Source organism: Callionymus lyra, chromosome 19 (assembly GCF_982586985.1).
Source record: "Callionymus lyra chromosome 19, fCalLyr1.hap1.1, whole genome shotgun sequence".
NCBI lineage: Eukaryota > Metazoa > Chordata > Actinopteri > Syngnathiformes > Callionymidae > Callionymus > Callionymus lyra.
The window spans coordinates 15,533,892-15,548,077 of record NC_141836.1 but is presented as its reverse complement, the minus strand read 5'-3'; the positions used below and the strand labels follow the sequence as shown (position 1 = coordinate 15,548,077).

The 14,186-nt window shown below is 36.6% G+C and overlaps 1 protein-coding gene across 1 annotated transcript in view; it reads left to right on the top strand.

Annotated features, from left to right (window-relative positions):
• The window catches only part of grm7 (glutamate metabotropic receptor 7), a 136,947-nt gene that overhangs the window by 108,736 nt on the left and 14,025 nt on the right, over window positions 1-14,186 (top strand). The gene's annotated exons all lie outside the window — the stretch shown is intronic.

The window sequence follows — 14,186 nt, the reverse complement described above, 5'->3', positions numbered from 1 at the left end:
TGATATAAATGAAAACAGGACAGGGTGCTCCCTTATATAACTGTTTGATTTCCAATGCAAAATTCTGCGATGTGCAGTCCCACGCAGGAATACCACAGACAGAAATAATCGTACGTAAAGGCAGAGGAAAGGTTGCTGTTAAGCACCGGAATTGTGAAGCGCCTGAGGATTGTTATGGATGAAGACGCTACAAGCTCCGGATGCCTTTATCTCAGCGCTCATGCCTGAGCTCTAACATATTATTCCGTATTGTGTGGACGGAGACTTGCAAGATGAGGAGGTGGAGATGGAGGTGGGTGAAGCGGAAAAAGGGCGAATGCTCAACAAAGCATTTGCCATCCGGTGCCACAGGAGTTGATTGAGAATCTGACACTTTGACCTTCTCGGCTAGTCACTGCTTATCTGGGCAGAGGTGGCTGGAATACAGATGCATTCATCTGCCGGACGCATGTGTGTTGTCTGAAGGCCTACGAGATGGAGCAAAGGGGAAGTTTTCCGCTGACAGAATATCGATGCTGACAGGAAAGTGTTACTTGTAACCTTTTGAGATGTGCACCGCTCAATATCCTCCCTGCTAAGCTGCTGCATGAGATGGATCAGAAACTGATTTTCCTCATCTCAATTTGCTGCTGATTTCATAGATGAATTACACCCTCAGCAACGATTAGGAGTTCATTATGTTACTCACAGCGACTACCGAGGCAGTAATGTGTTTATCTTTTCCCTTTATGCGGTTAACTCTTTCATCACAGCGGCCTCTGTCTCCCGGTAACCTCCACTTCACACCAACCGCACGCCGTTGTAATGCCCTCTCTGGCTGCTGCTTTTCCCGCTCCACAGTTGTTGCTGGCGAGAAGTACTTTTGCATGTCCTGAAAACATTTGTCACAGAAGCTGCACTGTAGTTGATTTGATGTGCTTTCATATTCATATTCCAGCTTTCGCAAATTATCAGTTTGAACACACATTCCTCCCAGCATCGGTTTTCTTTTGTAGTTTTTGGCTTTTAAGGCCTCTTCATGAATACTTTGTAAAGTTTTTCAAAAAGTGAAAAACAAAAATATATGTGGTGCAGGAGAGTGAAGAAGCTGCACAGAGAAGACAACATTTAGCTCATTCTTTGAAGACTCCAACATAGATCATATTAAATAGCCATCATGGTTATATTCTTAGCTTGCTTGATCGATTTTGTGAGAGATTGTCGGCAGCAATGCCAGTTATGTTAGCAAAGCATCCACCTGAAAGCATGCTCAAATATATCTGTATTTTTAAACATCATTTTTGGTCTGGGTACAGTACAGGGCCCCAGACATGACATGTTTTTTTCCTGACCCCGTTTAAAATGTTTTATTATTTTGGAAATATTTTTATACATGACTATTAAAGGCTAAATTGTTGTTGAAGGGTATGTTATTTGCTAATATTTTGTTGTGAAATACCTCAGATATATATACATGTATATATATATATATATATATATATATATATATATATATATATATATACATGTATATATATATATATATATATATATATATATATATTGCAATTTGGTTAAAACCCATTACATTTCAAAGATTATTTTAATTGCCACACCTGTTCTGCTTCTTCTCATTCATTGATGGAAATCAGGCTAAAACAGAAAACCAGAGCTCCGCTTCCTGTGCACCTGCAGCATTTCACTATTTCACACCGTCGAGTTAATTATCATCATCAGTGTTTGAGTTCAGCCGTCGTGTGGGTCGACAAATACACATCCGAATAAAGCCGTCATAATTGTTTGTTTTAGCCAGATGATTGATGGCAGGAGTATAAATTGCTTTCACTTCAAAAAGACCAGAAATCTTCTTAATTTCACAATTTAAAAGAAAATGCACAAAAGTATTTTTCAAGTGTCAGTTTCATAGCCAAAAAAAAAACAGATTTCAAACCACTTAAGATCTTGTACAAGGTTCTGTGTGCCCTCATGAGCTTCTCAAAGACAGCATGTGCTGCCAAGTACCATTAACTTGGTGTACTTGGTAAAAGCTTGCCAGCTTTCAGCCTGTAAGAAAAATGCAAACAGCAGCTTGAAATCAACCCGTCGATCTGTGAAGGAAACCTGGACTTGACACTTATTACAGGAACATAAGGTTTTTAGAAATGATACGCCAATCATTTGTTTTTATGCGTCAAACCTTGAACACAGGCCTGACGAAAAGCTCGCCGAGGACAGGAGAGCTGTAGTTTTTATGATGATAATAGATGGTGAATGTCCCTCAGGGAGATGATATTCCTTTGATGACTGTCTGGTTTCACTGACATCAGGGCGGCGCGACATAAAAAATATATACCGCTTTATATTTTTCAACTGTGGACGGCATCACTGTATGTCAAAGTTGTTTTATTCATTCAAAAGTTTAAATGGAAAAGCTTTTAAAAGGGCTTGTCTTGAACTGTTAGCGTGCAGTTAAGTTAGTGTCTCCTTAATGCAACTTTGAACTCAAAGTTTTTTATAACCGCTACATGTTGACCTAAGTTTGCATTTGGATTTAAATTGAAACGGTAGATCTTCAAAGTGATGTGAATATTTCCAATCCGTCATGATGTAACATCATTGAACGTTTTTTACATTGAACCCAACACCTTGACAGTCGTGCCTCGATATGAATACCATGTCAAATTATGAGTCGTGTGAACTTTCTTAACTCGCGCCTTCGTCGTCTAACAAGTCCCATCCCTCCACTGGTCCAAACCTTCCTTCCTATTATTATCCTTTCTTTTCTGGCTCACAGATGTCACTGTGTTCTCTATAAATATCTTAAATAACCCGACATACAGAATTTGTGAACTATTTCTCGCTGAAGAAAATATGGATTTAGTCATATTTATATTTGTAAATATAGAATCAGCAACAACATTTGTTCAAGTTGATAAACCCTTTTTAGCAAGATTTGTAGGTTTATTTCACATTCTCAACAGTTTATCTCATTTTTAAAACTTTACCCTTGTGTCATCTCTGGGTCTCAGTCACCCAGAGGCCCGAAAACAAATGTGTTTGAGGTATCCCTTGAGCCTGAGATAACACCTATGATTAAACACCATCTGAAAGCAGCTCTTGCCTTCTGCACATGCAATTCGGCGCAATTACAAACTGTGCAATTAAACAAAATTAAAATGGTTTCTAAAAAGCAGAAAATAACACCATATTTTAGGGACCTTAAATGATGAGTTCACTGAGAGGGAGTAAGATGTTTTGTTAGAAAATAAGGTTCCTTTAAGAATGGGGGTAGGCAATTTGTGACCTTTCTGAATTTCTTGGAGTATGTTCTCCCCGTGTTGCATGGGTTTACTCCCGGGAATCCGGTTTCCTCCCACAGTTCAGAAACATACAGAGATGGATTGGAAAATTGTCTCTAGGTATCAGTGAGTGTGTGAACGGTTTGTGTTTTTTTCCTTAAACAGACATGTTCAGAGTGTCAAACGCCTCTCGCCTGAATGAGCCCCCACCAGCCACCATTAGGGACTGAGTGCCTAAAAATGAATGAATCAAGTTAAGTAGTCCGGGGGTGTCTCACTCAAAACCATGTTTAAAGTGGTATTGTCTGCTAAAACACCTTCACACTGAATTTATCAAAAGGCAGAAATCCTAAATAAATATCCAAATGTATTTATAGCATTGTATTCGTAGCACTTTAGAGTCAAACGCTTACTGTAATGTTTAAAATGGCAATCAAATATATAACCTGTCAGTTATAGAAATTGAAGCAGTTATTTGCTTATTTGGTTTTGCAGATTTGATAAATATGCTTCTTTTTTTTTTAAGCACTGCAGAGAATAAATAAATCAGAGGCTCTAAAGTATGCATATGTCTTATTTGTTTACATTATTCATGACTTTGAATGCAAGCGAAGGTCAAGCAGTCGTATAAATTTCCTCAAAATTCCGTTTTTCTTTATTTCCCAAACGCTTCAAGAGGTTGGAAGCCAAAGTTTCCCCATCCCACATGAGCTGAGATGGCCTCAGGTCTAATTGCCATTTCTCCAACCATGCTTTTAGTTCAACACATAACACTCCCCGATTTAATGTAAGCACTGAGTAAACTAGCACTTTTTAGCAGAAGGAGGTGTAAAAAGCCTTGTGGTGTCTGTGTACTCAAGAAGAAGAAACACATTTTGGATCCGAGAAGGACTTTAAGTACCGTCAAGGGTCTCTTTTGGCTTCTTTGAGAAGTCTCGTTTTCATATCTGGCTCCAGTGCTCACAATATCCAAGTCTTATTTGAAAATAAACATCTCAATTCTTGTAGATTATGGATAATGATCATGTAAATACTTGATTAAACTCTATTTTGCATTTTGTATCAGCCACCAGGCAGATTCTTACTAAATAGGTCAACTCAAATTGTACCTGCTTCCTCTTTGATACTAACAAATCTGTTGCCATCCTAGAACCGGTGCACAGTCACGTTTGATCACATATTTTACACCGTTCTGTCTCTTTTTACAGTTTCCTTTCATCTTTCGACAGTGTTTTTTAGCCTATATTTCCAATCTAGGCATGTAGCAGAAGAAGAAACCAACACTTTTAGTGTGTTTAAAATGCTATTAAACAAATATTTGATGGTGGTGAACCATCTTGACAAATAGCCGCAGTCAATTTAAGGATCCTTCACTTCTTGAAAGGAGAAACCCCGACTTTGTTTTGGGCTAAAAACGAAAGGTTACTCTTTATTAAAACCTGGAATGGTGAAATTTAATCAAGGCTCCCTCATGACTTTGCCAGGAGCAATTAGGGCTTTGGAGACTTGCTCAAGGACAACAGGACACCGCAGCAGAGGACCAGTGAATCACACCTGCAACCTCATGATTGCTGTCTGATAACTCCCCCTCTCCGAGGAATGCAAACCTTTATTTCCCCAAATGCAGTTTTGCATCTCTTGGTTTGGATGGTTTCCGAGAGTGAGAACTTTTTATTAACTCTGCTCCGATTGGCTAATGTTGAGCCCCAAACCTTCTTGAATGGTCGAGACAATAAACGCCATCAATCTCTTTTCAAGGCTGCCGGCTTTACTCACACAGTTAACGGCTCAAATCTGTTTTAGCCGGGTCATTATCTTGCTGCTGTGAGAGTGGAAAAGTCGGATCAAAAGTTTTTCTTGTCCTTCTTTCAGAAGAAAACTGTGAATACCATGCAGTTACATTGAAAATGTGTACGATTATTATTGATGAGACATTGACTGAACAAAGAAGTGGTCTATTACAATAGACTCACTATCAGAACCTCCATGTACTTTTACGTTTAATGTCATGACATATTATACGTTTTGTATTTGAATGGCCTTGGGGATATTCCAATCCCAAAGTGTGTTTGCACAAATTGGAAGAACTGGGAATGTAAAAGATGTGAGAGTAGGGTCTAATCCACCAGATTATTGGTAATATGGATGAAGAATGAGGGGAACTTGCTACTATTTTTGTTTATGTCTATTCTTTTCCGATATTCCTTTTCTTTTTTCTTTAATATATTTTTCGGAAATATTTGTCCTCTGTAGAATTCACTTCAATATATATCACGGTGTGATTTAAAGCAAACAAAAGGGTGAAAACATATTTTAGAGTTCTAGAAAATAAAAGTACATCATGTAATATAATAATAAAACTTTTTATTTGATAGCACCTTTCGAGAAACCCAAGGTGGTTGATAAGTTTGTGATTGGAGAGAAATGAAAAAATATCTATATATATTAAAGCAAATGAAATGTGATAATGTGACAACTTTTAAGGTTAAAGATTTTGTTGGAATGATTATTTCTTCAGTATATAATCCTATTCACCGGTATATAACCCTTTCAACCCTATTATTACAATTTTCCTAGATAATTAGAATGTCATTGAACTATTATTTATTTCAAAATGATTTTTTTAAATATATTTTTACCGATGTTACAGAATACTAACTTAAGCTGTGTCATGTGATCATTATCTGTGTATTACGACATAATGTTGACTATATCTTTGAATTGATATAGTTCATTACGCTTGTGACGTTAATTATAGAATTACTGAAAAGATTTTCTAATTCTAGTACAAATACACTATTACTACGGTTGTCATAGTTTTCTTTTGTTTAGTTTTTTTTACATGTTTGGGACGAGTCTTGAGTTTCAAATTTGTATCCAAGACAACATTTGTGCCACCATGATGAATTATGGATGGATGGAAGGAAGGATACTTATACTCACTTCCACTTCCGGTAAGCCTCTGAGCGGCTGCTTCGAAAGTGGCCCCCCTTCTCCTCAAATCACGCCAACTTCAAGAAACATCTAAAGACATTTTTATTTGTGCAGGCTTTTCCTTGATATTCTGAGACTCCTGTGTTTGTCTCTGTGTTTTCTGGACATTTGAAGTATATAGTTTATGGATTATTGTTTTGATTCTTTAAGCGCTTTGTGACCCTGGTCTTGAAAAGCACTCTATAAAAATAAATGACTTACTTACCTACTTACTATTGGTAAAAACAGTCGACTACTTATTCTCATATTATGCTCATATCTCTAAAGATATGTCTCAAGCATCAGGGATCTACGATCGCGATGCTCTTTTCAACATCAGAGAGTTGCTTGAGGAGTTTGACATTCGCAACAGTTACCAACGTCCCGGGAGTCTGTTTCCTCCCCTGCTTATCATAGACACGGACTCTGTGGAATATCGGATGATCTCTCGGTTACCTGGCGATTTCCACAAGAGATCGAGAAGGAGATCTGGGGTTGAGGTCAGGATTAGACGTGCTGCAGCGATCACCTGCCGGAACTCTGACATCATCCGACATCATCGATGTTTGATCAACGTTCCTCTTATTGAAGAGTGTGACGACACGTCAGCACTGCCATCTTCCCGGACCTCAACGAGTGGTGGTCAGATCTTTTAATTTCCTCTTTTTAGTTCGGTTTATACAAAAGAGTTGAACGTGAGTGACAGCTGTAATCCACGTGACCACTGCTGTTCTCTTGAAAGAATCCCGCTCTGCTCCACTGTCAGTGACTTGGTGTCATCGGTGACGTCATCGGTGCTGAACGTGGGTCTTCTGAATGCTCGCTCCATTACAAATAAATCCTTTTCTCTGAATGATCTCTTCACAAGAGAAAAGTTGGATTTATTGTGTCTGTCTGAGACTGAGAGAGGAAGAGTTTATTCATCTAAACAAACTCTGCCCGCAAGTTCGCGCTGTCCTAGGGAAGCCTCGCCTCTCTGGTCCTGGGGGTGGTCTTGCTACAGTTTAAAGAGAGAGTTGTTCCTGCAAAGTGATTCAGATACAGGAATTCACTTCTTTTGAGTCTCGGATGATCTTGGTTGGTTCTACAAGACTTTTCTATTGTGTGTCAATCTACCATCCGCCTGGTCCTGCGGCGGTGTTCTTAAAAGACTTCTTATCTTCCATTATTAAAATGGAATCTGTTCTTATTCTTGGAGACTTTAATCTTCATGTTGATGCTGTCACATCTTGCTCTGCTAAAGAACTGTTAACTTTAACAAATCCTTTAATTTTGAGCAACATGTTTCTGAACCCACTCATCAAAAAGGCCACACTTTAGACTTAGTTTTTACTCTTGGCCTGGACATTTCTAATGTATCTGTACATGATGTCCATTTGAGTAATCATTCTCTTGTCTCGTTTAACCTGGACTTCATCCCTGAACCTAAGCCTTTGAAAGTTAGGTCTCAGAAGCGTTTCATCTCAGCCAATACTACAGACAGTTTTTCTGATATGTTTGACCCTCTTTCCTTCAAAGCACTTTGCGACCCTGGTCTGGAAAAAGGTCTGTAATTGATATTAGATTAGGTTCAAACGGTTGTTGAACATTTGAAAGTAGACAAATCATCGTGGTGGCATCGAGTGTAGCTAAGTTTAAAAATAAGAATATCTATTCCAGATATGTGCTTCTTAAAAAGTTGAGCCTCCTGGAACAGGGGTGTGTTGCTCCCTAGCTAGAGCTCTGGGCAAAACTTTTCAAACTTGTTTCAGTCTCTATAACAAACTTTCAGATCTTTCCTCTGCTCACACAAGTCTGAAGTACAATTCCAAATAACCCACTAATTCCCAATATGCACTGCAGCAGTTGAAGCCCTGACAAGAAACCAAAGTCAAAATATGTTACCTGATAAAATATAGTCTCTCTCCTTTTCATTTTGCACTTTGTAAGTGAAAATCTGCACAAGATTAAACTGTGAGAAATTAAGTCCTTTATTACCAAACCTTCCAACATATGATGTTAATTTGTTATTGTTAAACGTTCTTCTTTTTCCAGTGTCCCAAATGCCCCATCAGAAGATGCTTTTAGTTTCTAAAATCAAGCATAATTACTCGTAGCTAATTATTTCATTTTATAATATATTTATGCTTCTCTCAGCCAGGTCACTGGAGTCTATTCAATATTTGAGGTTGTCCTGAATTTAACTAGTGTGTAATAATAAAGCTTCAAAAATAGTCTGTAACTCCTGATCTGTTCATCGTCTGATATGGTTTCTACACATTCTAACAAGCTGAAACACGGTGGCACTTTATCCGTCAGAATCTGTTGTGACGAGTTCCGATGAAAGATTTAGCGCTAGAGTTTAGTGAACTCTGACGTGTTTGGGAAAAGCGTTGCTGTGGGAGTGTGCAGCTTTGGTGAAACACTCAGCACTTATTTTGGAGTGTTGGAGGATCAGAAGTTGAGACTAGTGGGAGAGGAAGAGAACGTCGGCAAAGATTGAATGAACTGTGGAAGTTACAGCGCAATGAGATTGGGATCTAGTCCACCAGAGTGACGACAAGGGGGTGATCCAAAAATGGAAACGGAGTTGAATTCAGCTGTGACGTACCATATAACAAAGGTTAAAATCTGGCGCCTGTTGCTGGGGAAGAGCTGGCTTTAAGATCCGCAGCAGCTGAGTTAATCCGTGTCACAGCAACGGACAAAGTGTAAAAGTAAAACAATAACAAAAGACATGAATAAATATTACATTTAAAAATTCCATTAAATTGTTAAATGTGTTTCAGCTTAGATGTATATTACTGCAATGCTATTACATTATAATTTCAGTTTAAATATACAAATATACAATACAAAATGATGGTTAGTGTGATGTTATATCATATAATTCCGATAATACTACAGTATTAAATATGGTAGCAGTATAATTACCATGTTATTAAAGTTTAACTACAATATTAGTGTTATTGCAATGTTATTAGAGTATAATTCCAATAGTCTAATGTTATACTATCATACCTGTATACTTACAATATTATTACATTTTAATCACAATATTGTAAATATTATTGCAATGCTATTATTTTATTTGTATAATTACAATACTACTACAGCGTTTACTAGCGTACCAGTATAATTAAAATATTATATATTATATAATATTATACAGAACTATTACCGATAGCATAGAGACAACTATGGATTGTTTTATTATTCAATTCCTGTATCATTATTCTGTGTACTGATTAATCATGCAGAAAAAAAAAGCTATAAAATAAAAAATGTTAACATTTGACGCGCTAACTTGCAGCTTTTTTTTCTATTAACGAAGAAGATACTTCTACTGTAGTAAAGCAATGTGTTTTCTAATGTGATTTAATAGCCTTCATCCTTATTCATATACTGAGCCAACAAATGTACTGGTAACATTTTTTAAAGGAAGAAGTTTGTTTCCTTTTATTATAATATTATTACAATATCATTTCAGATAGTATTTCATTTGACTGTTAGCCATCCTTTTATTATATTCTGAAGGTTATTATTTTCATTAATCCTACATTTGCGTCTGATATGAAGTCAGATCCTGCTTATCTGATAAAAGCTTAATCTAAACAGACGTCTTAAATGTTGCTATTATTAGCGCAAAATCTTCTTTAAATCAATGTCCCCAACCTCCAGTTCAGGGGCCGGAGACATTTGTAACTGGGCCGTACAGAAGAAAATGGTATAATTTCTGACTTAATGTGTCTTTCAGATTCACCATTCCACATAAATAATGCTTAACACAAACATGCCCACACACACAAAGTCTCTACAAACCAGGAGACAAACAGGCATACATGACACCATCATCGGCATACAATTGAATATACATAAATGCAAATACACAAACATCTTGTTGTAACCAGTTTAGAGCTCTTGCTGATTCAGCTTTATAGTGAGAAGTATCCTTTATGTATTTAATTGTAGTATTTTTTTTGCAGTTCACGCTATTGTATTTTCTGTATTTTTTCTATCTGAACGTCGGTCCAGGAATATAATCCTGACATTTAACCAGTCTGTCTTCCAAAATAGGTTGGCCACACCTGCTTTGAAATTGCAAAAATAAAAGTTAACTGAATTAAGATACAAATATAAAAGGCATTTGAAAATATGTTTTTTTTTTATAATATGTAGGACCATGTTTTCTTAGCTTTAGATATTTTTTTATACAAACATATATACAGTGTATACTGTATATTTTATGACGTCTCCATCTTGAGATACTTCACTGAAACTGACCTCCTCTTTCTCCAGCACTTAATTACTTATTCTGACACAGGCAGAGCAAGATTATATGTCTTCCATTCTCTTTAAGCCCAGAAACCGGAAGCCTTTCCAGAGTGGAGCCAAGATGATGAAAAGACCATCCACACAAGAGGAGAAGTGTCTCCAATCTAGAGGCTTTGTTGCACAAAGCCAGACGGAGTTATTCATGACGTGAGCTGAGCTAGAAAGTAGGCCACCCCCCGAAAAAACCAAAGGGGAAAAAGAAAAAACGCACAAGAGAAATCCAGGTATATTTCCGTCTGGAAAAAAAAAAAAAAAAAACAGGATCGACGACGAAAGGTGTTTTCTCATTGGTGTCCTAATTATTGCACCCACTTTCAAATCTTCATCACCGTGAGTGTAGAACAATCCCTGCCTAAATTGCCTCGGTTGTAAGTACACTCCCTGTGGGTATAATTTCTAGAATTACTCTTAACAGCTTTTTCCTCCCTAAAAAAAAAGAAGAAGACATGTCGCCCGTCGTGCCTACATGTCGCCGATTTGCTCGTCAATGAGATGTGGTGATTCTCCAGCAAAAGCGCTGGATTCCTGATGAGGGTGTTAATAAATCATTACAGCGGCTATAAATAGAGAGTTGCCGAGCACTTGTGAAAGTGAAACACGTATTTATGTTAGTACGGATCAATTATGGATGCTCCCCGACAACAAAATGCATTTGGTGTGGAAGCTGCCGCACATTTGGATCAAGCTGTTTAAGGGTGTAGGATTCGGAGCAGTTGTGCGAGTGCCTCGCTTCACGCCTACACCTTCTGTTTTTGTACGTTGAGTATGACTAAGCGCCTAATGTTTGCCTGCTCCCCAATCAGCTCGGCCCATTTATCAGCCGTGATAGGGTCGACGTGGTGGCGTCTGAGCTCTCCGAATCTTCATTAAAAGCTCGTTCCAGCGTTAAGTTGCTCGCGTCAAACTCTGGTGTGTTTCCATGGAAACCAGCCAGGTTCCTGCACACGGAGACGCCGGGCAGAGACTCTCCGGACAATTATATCTGACACCGAGCTTGAGACGGCTGCCCCCGGTATCTTATCTTATGTAACACGCGTTCCAGGTGTATAAGGAAGGGCCATGTCGGCCGCTGAGTGAATCACTGTGATTTTTCTGCCGCCCGTGACGCACCGTTCACCGGCCCGATCACTTTGTCTGCTGCTAGCTGCTGCAGACAGGCCGAGGAAGAGAGCGAGAGTGATGAAATGAAACTCTTGTTCCAACGCTGGCACTTCTTGACACTAGATCTTGGGTTTTAAAAACTAATCTCGGGTGAGGGCGACACGATAGGCTTGGACTGTCTAACCCAATTGGAGGAGATTGAAAGATGAATATGGACATGTAGCATAGTTTTATTGCAGCATTATTACAATGTTACTACAGTGCTATTGTCACTAATATAAACATTAGGACGTTATACATATATCTTAACAATATTATTACAGTGTTGTTTTAATATAATTTTAATATTACTACAGAGGTATTGTGATTTTATAACAGTACTATTACAATGTTATAACTTTATAATTACAATATAGATGGATAGATAGAGTTCGTACTACATATGAAATCTAATCAAAATTGGACATATTTGAGTTTTTGTAATTGGGGTTTGATAGATAGATAAATAGATAGATGGATGGATACACTTTATTTATCCTTCTGTATATCTCCTTCGGGAAATTGTTACAGTTTTGTTTTAATATAATTATCATATTACTACAATGGCATTATGATTTTATTACAGTACTATTACAATATTAAAACTCTATCATTACCATTTTATTACCTTGTCAGTGTGATGTAACTACACAAATTAAACAATATTATGAATGTCAAATTACAATATTAATAAAGTTTTGTTTTATTGTAATTATTATATTACTACAGTGGTATTGTAAGTAAGAAAGTAATTTGTATTTATATAGCGCTTTTCCAGACCAGGGTCACAAAGCGCTTAAACAATCAAAACAATATTCAAAAAAGTATATATTTTAAAGGTCAAGATAAAACTGATAACAACACAGGAGTTCCAGAAAATCAAGGAAAAGCCTGGAGGAATAAAAACGTTTTTTCTTGAAAGAGTCAGCATTGTGATTGTATTACAGTACTATTACAATAGTATAACTTTATCATCATTTTATAACCTTGTCATTGTGATGTTACTACACAAATATAACACTATTATGAATGTATAATTACAATATATTTACAGTGTTGTTTTAATATTGTTACAAAATGTGTACCGTGTTACTTTGATGTTATTACCATTTTTTGCAATGTAAGTACAAAATGTTTAGAATATATTACTGTGTTATTGCCATATTGTTACAGTATAATCACAATATTATAATATTGCATCATTATTTCATGATGCAATCAGGGGGAAACCTTTCCACGACCATGTAGGAGACTGGGGAGGGGTCGGTTCACCGGAACACAAAATCCCCACAATAACATTGGCATTAAACCAATTTGATTATGAAAAAAATATAGTGATTTATGACTGTGTTGGCTATATTACAATATAATTACAATATATTAGATGGATCAATATGAAAATGGATAGACTGCTTAACCCTCTGGAGATTACAGTGTTTTTGCAATTTGATTACAATATATTACCTTGTTATTAAAATATTATTAGACTATAAATACAATATATATGATGTTTTGTTTCAATACTATAACAGTATAATCACTATATTATTACAGAAGTGTTAAACCTATATGATAAAGAAAAACCTAAATCTAGAGATTTATGAAAGTGTTGCAATATAATCAGATTACATTATGGTGTTTCTCCAATATATTACCATGTTATAACATTCTTACAGAATATTCAAAACAGTAGTACAGTAGTGTTAAACATATTTGATAAGAACAGATTGAATATAGACATTTATGACTGTGTTATTGCAATATGATTACACAAGAATTAACATGTTATTTTTGTATAATTGCAATACATTACAGTGTTATTGCCATATTATTAAAATATAGTTAGAAAATATTAGTGTTATCACAATATATATTACAGTATTTCTTTTTCTGATCTAGTATAATCTCGAACGCGACAATGTTTTAGTGGGGGGTATAATGTATTTTATAAAAAAAAGTTTAAAATAATTGTTCTTTAAACAAGAATGAATAAGTTAATACATCAAATTTAGAATAAAAGTGGCAATTAAAGAAAAAACATTTCAATAAATTACTATATGGCATGCTGAAAAAAAATATTGTAATTGAACAATCATTATCAAGTTTCTTTTTTTTGGCCCACACACCACGCTGTCTCTGAAGAGCACTAAAACCAACTCTCGTTCTTGTAAGTGACGTCTGCTCCTGCCAATAGATTTTAGAGCGAGAGCTTAAGTAACCTGCTCATAAAACTAATATCCCTTTATGAAGTGATTCATTCTCTTCCATGATCCTCAAATGATCTAATCACAACCTCTCAAAGAAGCCGACGACACCTTGACTATCAAGCAGCTCCCTTTTTAAGTGCTCCAGTCTTTGCACTTTGATTTCATTACGACACTCCGGGATGTGTCGGCGAGCAGAAATGTAGCTTTAGATTCCATTTGAGAGATGACGGACGACCTTTCCACCAAAATCTGATAAAATCATGAGCATCTCTTT